The sequence below is a fragment of the Megalobrama amblycephala genome, linkage group LG17, assembly GCF_018812025.1.
Source record: "Megalobrama amblycephala isolate DHTTF-2021 linkage group LG17, ASM1881202v1, whole genome shotgun sequence".
Taxonomy (NCBI): Eukaryota; Metazoa; Chordata; class Actinopteri; order Cypriniformes; family Xenocyprididae; genus Megalobrama; species Megalobrama amblycephala.
Window position 1 is genome coordinate 13,240,283 of NC_063060.1, and position 13,374 is coordinate 13,253,656.

General features: G+C 35.6%; 1 protein-coding gene across 1 annotated transcript in view; it reads left to right on the forward strand.

The window, feature by feature from the left end:
• LOC125251122 (coiled-coil domain-containing protein 148-like) overlaps window positions 1-13,374 on the forward strand; it is a 209,778-nt gene that overhangs the window by 74,957 nt on the left and 121,447 nt on the right. The gene's annotated exons all lie outside the window — the stretch shown is intronic.

Genomic DNA, 13,374 nt, shown 5'->3' on the forward strand with positions numbered 1-13,374 from the left:
ATATATATATATATATATATAAATACTGTTAAATACTAGTGTATGATGTCTGTTAAATATGTTTATTTGTGTTTAAAAACCTTACATTTAAAATTACATTTTAAGGTGACGCAGGTCACACAAAGCCATCTGATTGTACTTTTCTTATTTCTACAAAGTTTCAATTCCTAGTAAATATTAATTAAACATATGATAAAACAAGAGAATAATGTTGACAAATATGTTTTTAAAGAAATAGGGATTACCATAGTCCAGACAGTTCCTCACATAATGACACCATTAAGGAAGGTCGACACATCTACTATCTGTGTGTGTGTGTGTGTGTGTGTGTGTGTGTGTGTGTGTGTGTGTGTGTGTATGTGTATGAATGGATGTGCTGGCCAGATGAACTGCCGCTGTCCATGAGTAGCTAGTTTTACCCCAAATCAAATATTGTATTACACTTTTTCTTTATACCTGTGTTCTGACACAATGTCATTAATTAGTGCTTTTTGTTTTATAAAATGTTCACACTACTTTTATCAGCCTGATTAATATAGAGTTAATACATGATGAAACAAGAGAATCATACTACCAAATTCTTTTGACACAATGTTTTTAAGAATAAAACACAACTAAACCAGATACCATGTCATTTTTCTTTTTGACAAACCCCCATTTCAGATGCAACCGAGAAGTAGAATAGGTCTTATTCTCAAAGTTTTGCAATTGACGCAAACATGCGATACAGGTATCTGGCTAAAACCTCGTACTAAACAAAGAAGGGAATATGCCTCAGCATGTATAATACAATATTTTTACACAAAATATCATGGTTTCAGACCATTTTTAAAAGGTTTTAGTGCGATGTCTACATTTACAGTAGTGTCTCTTTGTAGTTTTTAGATGAAGACTAATCTTTGAGCATGGTAAAACATGCATAGGTATTAATGAACAAATACTGCATAAGAAAATTGAATGGCAGTCCTTATACATTAGACACCTTATACATTTTGTTTTGTTTTTTTACATATATGACTTTTACACAAGTTACAAATTACAAGTCAATGATGTCACGGACACACAATTTGACATGTTTGTCTTAATAACTTGTTCTTCTTTTAAGAAAACCAAAATGTTTTAACATATCGTAAATTTCAATAGTTAGCCAGCAAATCCAAGTGAACTGTTTATTACTGAGATAATTTACAGTTATATGTGAAACAAGCTCTGTCACATCAGAGTTGAATTCTAATTGAACATTGTTATTTCCCCCACATGTTTACCAATGCTAGTGTTCTTGGTCACAAAGTTTTCATTGTAGCATACTGGCTCTGAACCCAGACCAAATATTAGCATGTAACAGTTTGCAGACATTTGTGTTTATGTTTCTTTGATTTTGTTTACATTTTTCTGAAACAAACTGTTTTACCACGGTTTCATTTTTAACATCACCATTCTTCTTACGTCTGTAATTGTTTTCCTTTATCGTTTTACCCATTCCATTTTGTCCGAAAAACTGTTTCCTAGAATCTGTTGTAATGTTAGTGAACTTTAGGTGTTCTCTGCATCTCTTTGTTCGTAGCATTTGGTTGATTTAATAAAATGACGGTTTAAATCATCGTCTTGGGTCATTTTACATACTATGTTATATTTTGGGTAATAGAATGCAGAGCAAAGATCTTTGAAACATTTTATTTTGAAAAACATTAAAATAAGGCATTATCGATGTGTAGTGTTATATACAATATGTAGGCCCTACATTGTGTTTAAATTTTACTCGAGACAATTTAATATGACAATGTCAATAAAAGTCTTTAGCTCTTAAAAGCCTTTAGTTTTGAACCATTTTTAATATCTTAACATCTTAACTTAACTCTTTAGTAAAAGTTAAAAGTCTGCACAAAAAGAAATTCCATCTTATCTACTTTCTAAATGTATGTCATGGATCTATTTCATAAATTTATAAGTGCTTGCTTTTGTTTTTGACCTCATAACTTTTTAATCAAAATATTTGTATTAAGTGAAATGAGTGAGTAAATTTCTCTCTGGTGATATATGTAGGACTTTTACATTTTGCTATTTCTGTTGCCCATTGTGTCGTTAATTTTATATCATTATTTATGACTTCCTGATGGCTACCCCAATACATCCCACACAACAGGGATGAGGGCGGTCCCCAATCGGCTGTCCTGATAAACTCTACAGTTATCGCAAGCAACCTGAGTTTCCTAACCGTTCTGTGTGAGGGAGCTGGTGCTAAAACCTATAGACAACTGTACCAACGCAGACTGCTATTCTACTGCAACATCTCTTTGAGCAAAATTTGAGGGAACATTGTCTGGTTGTTACATGGACCGCCAAAATCAACATTCCTGTCTGTCTGAGCCTGACGCTTCTTCGACTCACACTTTGGGGGATCAGACCCAAAAACCTGAACTTCAAGCCGTGAATGCACAAGGCCTAGGCTTAAGGACTGACTCACAGGAGATTCCAGGAACTATTAGAATCTTTCAGCATCGAATAGGGGACAAAGTTTATACCGTGCACCAAGTTGAGTTCTGAAAATGCAGAGGATTTCTGAAATGTCTACACAAAAGCTGATGGAGAACGACCCACCTTTGAGTTCTGATGAGGCTATGTGTAAATTAATATATTACAGTAATATAAAAATAATACTGTAAATTATCTCAGTAATAAACAGTTCACTTGGATTTGCTGGCTAACTATTGAAATTTACGATATGTTAAAACATTTTGGTTTTCTTAAAAGAAGAACAAGTTATTAAGACAAACATGTCAAATTGTGTGTCCGTGACATCATTGACTTGTAATTTGTAACTTGTGTAAAAGTCATATATGTAAAAAAACAAAACAAAATGTATAAGGTGTCTAATGTATAAGGACTGCCATTCAATTTTCTTATGCAGTATTTGTTCATTAATACCTATGCATGTTTTACCATGCTCAAAGATTAGTCTTCATCTAAAAACTACAAAGAGACACTACTGTAAATGTAGACATCGCACTAAAACCTTTTAAAAATGGTCTGAAACCATGATATTTTGTGTAAAAATACTGTATTATACATGCTGAGGCATATTCCCTTCTTTGTTTAGTACGAGGTTTTAGCCAGATACCTGTATCGCATGTTTGCGTCAATTGCAAAACTTTGAAAATAAGACCTATTCCACTTCTCGGTTGCATCTGAAATGGGGGTTTGTCAAAAAGAAAAATGACATGGTATCTGGTTTAGTTGTGTTTTATTCTTAAAAACATTGTGTCAAAAGAATTTGGTAGTATGATTCTCTTGTTTCATCATGTATTAACTCTATATTAATCAGGCTGATAAAAGTAGTGTGAACATTTTATAAAACAAAAAGCACTAATTAATGACATTGTGTCAGAACACAGGTATAAAGAAAAAGTGTAATACAATATTTGATTTGGGGTAAAACTAGCTACTCATGGACAGCGGCAGTTCATCTGGCCAGCACATCCATTCATACACACACACACACACACACACACACACACACACACACACACACACACACACACACACACACACAGATAGTAGATGTGTCGACCTTCCTTAATGGTGTCATTATGTGAGGAACTGTCTGGACTATGGTAATCCCTATTTCTTTAAAAACATATTTGTCAACATTATTCTCTTGTTTTATCATATGTTTAATTAATATTTACTAGGAATTGAAACTTTGTAGAAATAAGAAAAGTACAATCAGATGGCTTTGTGTGACCTGCGTCACCTTAAAATGTAATTTTAAATGTAAGGTTTTTAAACACAAATAAACATATTTAACAGACATCATACACTAGTATTTAACAGTATTTATATATATATATATATATATATATATATATATATATATATATATATATATATATATATATATATATATATATATATATATATATATATATATATATATCTCTATCGCAGTACATCAGGGTCTAATGCGAACATGCCAGGTAGTGATTTGGCCTAATGTTTGGTTTTTAAGCACAATTAAATTTTCTCTCAGGAACTCTTCTGAAAGACCTCACATGTGTGAATTCACTCAGTTGAAAAATAAATAAATAAACAACTGAAATTAATGACTACCTTGTAGGGTGTTTAACACCCTGCAAAAGCGTTGGGTGTCAAAGGGCATTCTTCCTGCTAGAGTCATCACTGCGACCAACAGACAAATTGTCGCATCAACATTTTTAAAATTCTACATCTATTTTTGAGTACATGACCGATATTATACATCTTTGTATATTTTCAGTAAAGGGTATGTTTCCACACTGATAAAGACCACATTCAAAAACTGAACTGCTGGTTTTACTTACAAAAATAAAATAAATAAATAAATAAATAAATAAATAAATAAATAAATAAAATAAATAAAAAGTGTCGCAACTATATTGAGTAATTTGTACAAATAACAATTTAAAGCTGATAGAACGTAAATACAAATCATTTGAATTTGTCAGTTACATAATATATATGTGCAGTTTATTGTTATGTCATGTTTATTATGTATGGTGAATAAATTTTTTGACTTAATTTACCTTATTGAGTTACCTATTTGTTATACAAAATGCACTCAAAATTAACTCATTGATCAAACTCGTTTGAACTGCGAGCAAGAATTCCATCCTAAACATGCATATATGAGTGCACACAGCCTGAACACAGCCGACACTCTTCTGCATAATGGTAACCACAAAATTCAAAAACATTACAGAAACTTCTCTAAATGTCCAACATAACTGAGCATTAAACACTATCATAAACAACCAACATATTTCCCTTTACTGAAAAACGGAAAATTTTCTCTCCTAATGCAGACCCTTGCAAAGCATGCCGGGAACTACGGATCCACTGCCCAGTTAGTTATGTCTACATTAATTTGTGTGTTTCACTCAGCAATGTTAAGTTGACTGAACAAACACTTATTAAGTAAACCTGACAATATTCATTTTTAGTAAAAACAACTCAGTTAAATTAAGTTCATGTAGTTGCATGTTTTTTTTGTTTGTTTGTTTGTTTGTTTTAGTAATGTGAACAGGGATGGATTGAGTGAAATTAACAACAGTGAAAGTTAATTTTTGAGTGTAACTTATTTTGCAGTAGCCATGATCTAGTATTGCCCTTATGTCAGATGCTGAGTTCAGGCACACCATAAGAGTATGACAACATATGACCACTTTTTTATTTGAAGTTTAAAATAATATAATGCTTCGAATTAAGACGAGTAAAATTAAATATTCACTCAAGGCAAATTTTTTCATGGGAACAGCACAGAGGAACACCTGGTCTCTGTTTGAATATGTGTGAATTTCTTAAAGATTCAACTTAAGCTAAACAAGAGCAATGTTAAGCCCTCGTTCGAGGTTACGTGAGAGTTGTGAAGCATCAAACACACAGACACCTTCACATTTGGATTTTTAAAAATCAAATTAAACATTCGCAGTTTATCTTAAAAACATACAGATTTTTCAAAAACTTTGTGTGTTGCATGGACGAAAATCCTGTTTCAATCTTTGAGAAATAAGATCTAAGACAACTAAGTACAGGTTTTTGATTTCAACATTTTACAGTTCTTGATTAATAAAAATAAAAATAATACTTTAGGTAAAATTTAAGCAAATCGTTTCTGCCATCGTTCGTCAGATGTTATCTTTATACAGCAGACTTCCAGAAAGATAAAAAGATTATTAAATCTTTAAAGACTGGATTTAAACAACCTTTTAAAATTAAAAGATCATTTTTGAACTTTTAAGATTGTGCTTTGAAATAAATTTAGTACAAAAACATTCACTGGAAAGGAGTTGGCGGTCTTAACATATGCTGTGACACAGAGGCTCATGTAGTCTGACTCCACCCGTCCATGTGAGGGTCTGAAGCATCATTTCACACTGGAGTTTATCCCTGCATGGGAGGATCTGGGAGTGTCTTGTTTATGATACAACTATTTATTTCACTTTTATTTTATTTTATTTTATTTTATTTTTTATCTTTGCATAAAGGACTACTTTGTCGGCTCTCTGAAAATGTAAGTTGTTTAATTTAGGTAAAACTATAACTAAAATGGTTTAAATAAATGTTAGTACCATATTTGTTATTATTCATTGTCTTATATATTTTTTATAATCATTTCATTTAAAATAGAGATGAATTGCTTTTAATTGTGTAGACAAAATGCGGCCAAAAGTATAGTAATACCACCCATTTTTACCCCTGAGCAAAATTTGTCCCTTAAGAAAAACAGCTTTTACAATATATGTATTTATTTATTTATTACTTAAATGTAAAAATGCAGAAAGTTTTCTGTGAGGGTCGTGTGTTTGTGTATGGGCTAGAATATACAGTTACACTACAAAAAATCATGTCTATGGAAAACCCTCATAAAACATGGAATCCCCACATGTGGAAGTATCCACAGATTATTCCCTGCCCCACTGCTGTGACTGTCTCACATTCCACACCTTGGTGTGAGAAGTGGTTAGAGAGATAGAGTGAGAGAGAGTTTATGTTTCAACTTATTGCATTCAATAAATATACATCATATAGCCTAAGGAGTTACATCTTCAAATATAAGATCTTTTATACTTTTATTTAACTAAAAACTATAATAAATGTTTAACATTGTTTTAGTAGCACGATTATTGTAGGGATTGTTATATACAATCATAAATACTATTTATAATCGTTTAAAAGAAGTGTATGTTTTTTGAATGAACTTTTTGATCTAACATTTTAAAGTTGTGGTATTTATTTATTTGTATTTATATTTTCATTTAGCTAAAACTATAACTATAAAGGTTTAAATAAATGTTAGTAACATATTTGTTATTATTCATTGTCTTATATATTTTATTTATATTTATTTAATTTAAACTAGAGAGAAATTCCTTTATATAGAACCAATTGTGTGTGTTTGTGCTAACTGAGCGAAATTTGTCCCATGAGCAAAACAGCTTATAAAATATATTTATTTATTTTATTTATTTGAACTATTTATTACTTGAAATGTGGAAACATGGAAACCCCTGGACATGACCACAATATCTCTTATGGTTTGATCTGACTGTTTCTTCATTAGAATCTTATTTTTGTTACTTGCAACATAGAGAGAAGGGATTGACAAGATTCACTGAGCAGGCCTAGAGTAACACTTTTAGTGTGTAAACAATTTAAAAACTGTAAGATTAAAATGTTTGGTAAGATCTCTGTCATGTAAACTACAAATATGTAATGCAATAGAAAAAAGTGAGTAAAAGTCTTAATAAAAACAAAATAAAACAAATGGAATATCTTCAGTAGGTGTCAGAAATGAGGTGTCATTTTTTGGGGTGTATCCCAGGTTGTCAGTGTCAGGGGAGCCAGGAAGGAAGGAAGGAAGGAGGGAAGAAAGATTTAGCTTTCATCCCTCGATAATAACCCATAGGAGGTGTTATATCCACCCTAACTCACTTTTAAATAGTTTGACACATTGCAAGCCAATCACATCCGCAGACAGAGTTGGACCGGCCCACAGCAATACGGGAAACAAACTCATTTTCAGTTTAGCAAATGGACTGCATGCATCTCAACTCAACTGGTAAGTTGCCTTAAAAATACTATTTCAGCTTATTGTATAAAATTACTATTTCAACTGCGTTACTTAACATCAGTACTATTTAATACGGTTTCATATAAACCCTTTCATATGTTTCATTTATCATCATACTTTTCTTAAAGTTAAAAATATCTTAAAGCTTCAAAAATATTATTTTATCTTAATTCATAAAATTGATATTTCAACTGCGTTATTTAACATCAGTACTTTTTAAGGTGGAAAACAAACTTTTTAAAGCTTTCAAAATACATATATTTTTTCAAATAATTTCTATTTATCTATTGGTATCACTAAATGATTGTAAGGGTATTTTAAAGGATCTAGTTTCTGAGTTATTTGATTGTAATTTCTGTAAATTATTGTTTTTGCTATATGTTCAACTAAATGTACTGCCTCTTGGCCCTCTTGTAAAAGAGATTTTAAATCTCAAGAGTTTTATTTCCTGGTTAAATAAAGGTTTAATAATAATAATAATAATAATAATTTCAGTTTATTTCATCTTATTTCATATAAACACTATTTCATATGCTTTAATACTGTTTCATATAAACCCTTTCATATGTTTCATTTATCGTCATACTTTTCTTAAAGTTAAAAATCTCTTAAAGCTTCAAAATATTATTTTATCTTAATTCAAAAAATTTCAACTGCGTTATTTAACATCAGTACTTTTTAAGGTGGAAAACAAACTTCTTAAAGCTTTCAAAATACATATATTTTTTCAAATAATTTCTATTTATTTTACATTTAAAAGAGTTGGTATCACTAAATGATTTTAAGGGTATTTTAAAGGATCTAGTTTCTGAGTCATTTGATTGTAATTGTTTTTGAGTGCATTTTATGTATTTCTGTAAATTATTGTATTTGCTATATGTTCAACTAAATGTACTGCCTCTTGGCCCTCTAGTAAAAGAGATTTTAAATCTCAAGAGTTCTATTTCCTGGTTAAATAAAGGTTTAATAATAATAATTTCAGTTTATTTCATCTTATTTCATATAAACACTATTTCATATGCTTTAATACTGTTTCATATAAACCCTTTTTATATGTTTCATTTATCATCATACTTCTTAAAGTTAAAAATCTCTTAAAGCATCAAAAATATTATTTTATCTTAATTCATAAAATAGATATTTCAACTGCATTATTTAACATCAGTACTTTATTAAGCTGGAAAACAAACTTCTCAAAGCTTTCAAAATACTTTTATCATATAATTTCTATTTCTTTTACGTTTAAAAGAGTTTGTATCACTAAATGATTTTAAGGGTATTTTAAAGGATCTAGCTTCTGTGTCATCTGATTGTTTTTGAGTGATTTTGTGTATTTCTGTGAATTATTGTATTTTGCTATATGTTCAATTAAATGTGCTGTCTGTCTTGGCCCTCTTGTAAAAGATATTTTAAATCTCAAGAGTTTTATTTCCTGGTTAAATAAAGGTTTAATAATAATAATAATAATAATAATAATTTCAGTTTATTTCATCTTATTTCATATGCTTTCTTTTATACTGTTTCATAGAAACAACAGCGCTTCTAATTTATTAATCTTGTTTGTATTGTTTCATTTACAGACATGTGCCGGAATCATCGTTTCAAAGTTCATACGTTCAATCATCAAATTCCCACCGCCTGTTATAAACATTCCCACACCATTTCACATCCAATGTAATCGTCAGATTGCCCACCACACCTGTATAAACACCCCCAACACCATTCCACTTCCTGAACATAAAAACATATGACACTCATAAACACAATCCAGAAACAGATGGTCACACTTCCTGTCATAAACACAGTCCGGAAACGGAAGGGCATAAGGTCACACTTCCTGTCATAAACACAGTCCGGAAACGGAAGGGCAAATAAAGGTCACACCTGTCAAGTCATCAATCAAAAAATCATTTTGACACAAGCACCATCATATTACTACTTCTGCCGCCTTCAGTTGATTTTGATATTCTGGGTATTATCAACTGGCCTGAATTCTGAGATCGCAATAGACGTGAAGGACTATAATGCACCAAGAGCTCGCTTAGATATTGGGGAGCTAAACCATTTAGAGCTTTATAAGTAAGTAGCAAGATTTTAAAATCTATACAATGTTTAATAGGGAGCCAATGTAATGTTGACAGAACTGGGCTAATATGGTCATACTTTCTGGTTCTAGTAAGAACTCTAGCTGCCGCATTTTGGACCAACTGTAGTCTGTTTAAAAGCCGAGCAGAACAACCACCCAGTAGAGCGTTACAGTAATCTAGTCTTGAGGTCATGAATGCATGAACCAACTGTTCCGCATTTGTCATTGAGAGCATATGTCGTAATTTAGATATATTTTTTAGATGGAAGAAGGCGGTTTTACAGATACTAGAAACATGACTTTCAAATGAAAGATTGGTATCAAAGAGCACACCCAGGTTCCTAACTGAGGACGAAGATTTAATGGAGCACCCGTCAAGTGTTAGAGTGTATTCAAGGTTTTTTCGTGAGGAAGTTTTTGGTCCAAAGATATCAGTTTTTTCTGAATTTAATAATAAGAAATTTCTTGTCATCCAGTTTTTAATGTCAGCTATGCATTCTGTTAGTTTTGTGAATTTGTAGGTTTCGTCAGGGCGCGAGGAAATATAGAGCTGAGTATCGTCAGCGTAGCAGTGAAAACTAACACCATGCTTCCTAATTATCTCTCCTAAGGGCAGCATGTACAGAGTGAAAAGCAACGGTCCTAGTACTGAGCCTTGTGGTACTCCATATTGAACTTGTGATCGATACGACATCTCTTCATTAACTACTACAGACTGATAACGGTCAGATAAGTAAGATTTGAACCATGCCAAAGCAATTCCACTAATGCCAATATAGTTTTCAAGTCTTTTTAAAAGAATGTTGTGATCGATAGTGTCAAAAGCAGCACTGAGATCTAATAACACTAATAGAGAAATACAGCCACGATCGGATGATAAGAGTAGATCGTTTGTAACTCTAACGAGAGCAGTCTCAGTACTATGGTATGGTCTAAATCCTGACTGGAAATCCTCACAGATTCCATTTCTTTCTAAAAAGGAGCACAGTTGTGTTGAAACTGCCTTTTCTAGTATCTTTGACAGAAAAGGTAGATTCGAGATTGGCCTGTAATTTATGTCACGGGAAATAGGACCCAGAGGCGAGAGAGTGGAATGAACACAGTTTTAATAGTCCTTCCGAGAAAATAACTCAGGCAGTCTGCCAAGTGGGGAATCACACACGCACTGCAGCTGGAATGGAAAATAGATAGAGAAAAAACAACAGTCAAGGGGTGCCGCAGAGCCGTTACTGGTCAGGGCTTCTTCGGGCTGGTGATGGTAAAACCCACGGCCGACAGATGGAGAACCAGGCAGAGGGAACCAGAAGTCGGATGAGAAATCCAGAGATGACGTCTGTGACAGGGACTGGGACTAAGACAGTAGCACACACAATAATAGAGATCAGCAAAAAGTCTCCTTTAGGAAGCGGGGAGCAAACGCCAGCGAGAGAAAACAATAATCCGACACTGAAGCGCGGCTAGCAGCAGAGCAAAGAAGGGGAAGCAATCAGAGAAGAAGCGCAACAGGTGCGTGATCAATCAGTGCGAGCGCTGAGGAGAAAAGAGCTGCAGGTGAAAACTCCTAAGGAAACGATAGGAAGAAAGAGGAAAATTTAAGGAGCAATTAAACCAGATTCATGACAGTACCCCTCCCTCGAAGAGCGCCCCCTGGCGCTCCAAAGGCAGAGGACTGGCGAGAGCGGAGGAAGTCCTCGATGAGCGAGCGGTCCAGGACGTCCTGGGCAGGGATCCAGCTTCTCTCCTCCGGACCATAACCCTCCCAATCGACCAAGTACTGATGTCCGCGCCCTCAGCGACGCACGTCCAGCAACTTCCTGACCCTATAAACGGGGGAACCCTCAACAAGGACAGGACAACGGGAGGGCTGGGCGGGAGCGCGAATAACCGGTTTAATACATGACACATGTAAGACGGGGTGTACGCGTCGTAAGTTGGGCGGCAGCTTGAGTTTGACAGCAACGGGACTAAGAACCTTGGAAATGCAAAAAGGACCAATGAAACGCGGGGCCAGTTTACGAGAGGAGTGTTGTAATGGTAAGTCACGTGTGGAAAGCCACACTTTCTGCCCACAGACATACTTCGGAGCTTTGGCGCGACGACGATTGGCAGAGCGGCGAGTAAGTTCTCTATTACGACACAAAGTGACTCTGACTGTTCTCCAAATACGCTGGCAGCGACGAACAAAAGCTTGGACCGAGGGCACCGACGCCTCTGACTCTTGGGAAGAGAAAAGAGGCGGTTGGTACCCCAGGCAAGACTGAAAAGGGGAGAACCCGGTGGCAGAAGTAGGAAGAGAGTTGTGTGCATATTCTACCCATGGCAATTGTTCACACCACGATGCGGGATTACGGAAGGCCAGGGTACGGAGCATACGTCCTAAAATCTGATTGGTGCTCTCGGCCTGCCCATTAGTCTGGGGGTGAAAACCAGATGACAAACTGGCCGTGGCCCCAATCTGACGACAAAACTCCTTCCAGAACATAGATGCAAATTGGGGACCCCTATCAGAAACAATATCAGTAGGGAGACCATGCAAACGGAAAACGTGTTCGATCATCAATTGGGCCGTTTCCTTCGCGGAGGGTAATTTGGGTAGCGGAACAAAGTGAGCGGCCTTAGAAAATCGATCGACAATAGTCAAAATGACAGTATTCTCGGCCGAAGGAGGAAGGCCCGTCACAAAATCGATAGCAATGTGAGACCACGGTCTGGACGGAACAGGAAGAGGGCGGAGTAACCCCGCGGGAGGAGAGTTATTAGATTTGGTCTGGGCGCAAGTGGCACAAGCAGAGATAAATTTACGAACGTCTCGAGAGAGAGCGGGCCACCAGAACCGCTGATTAATGGCTGCGAGCGTACCTCTAATCCCAGGGTGAATCATTAACTTAGACGAGTGGCCCCACCGTAGCACTGCGGGACGAACGGAGACAGGGACGAAGAGAATGTTGCGGGGGCAATTGGGAGGAATAGCAACATTAGTCAACGCTGATTTGACCCGTCTCTCTATTCCCCAGACCGCACCTCCAACAACGCAACCCTCAGGCACAATGGTCTCGGGAGTGGCGGCGCTGTCCAAGGTACCGAACTGGCGAGAGAGAGCGTCGGGCTTGATATTCTTCTCGCCGGGGCGGAAGGAAATGGAAAAATCAAATCGCCCAAAAAATAAAGCCCAACGAGCCTGACGCGCGTTAAGTCTCTTAGCCGTCCGAATGTACTCTAAATTCTTGTGGTCAGTCCAAACAACAAATGGAATTGAGGTACCCTCAAGCCAATGACGCCACTCCTCGAGGGCCAACCGAACCGCAAGGAGTTCACGATTACCTATATCATAATTACGTTCCGCAGGCGAAAGCCAACGGGAGAAATATGCACAAGGATGAACCCTCTCGTCCTGCGGTGAACGTTGCGAAAGAATGGCACCAACGGCCACATCAGAGGCATCCACCTCGACGATAAATTGTCGTTCGGGGTTAGGGGTGACTAAAATAGGAGCCGTGGAAAAAAGCCTCTTTAATCTGTCAAACGCAGACTGCGCGGGCTCAGACCAAACAAAGCGAGTCTTGGACGACGTAAGGGCTGTTAACGGAGCTGCTACTCGACTGAAATTGGAAATAAAGCGACGGTAAAAGTTAGCGAATCCGAGGAAACGCTGCAGTGCAACGCGAGAATCAGGAACGGGCCA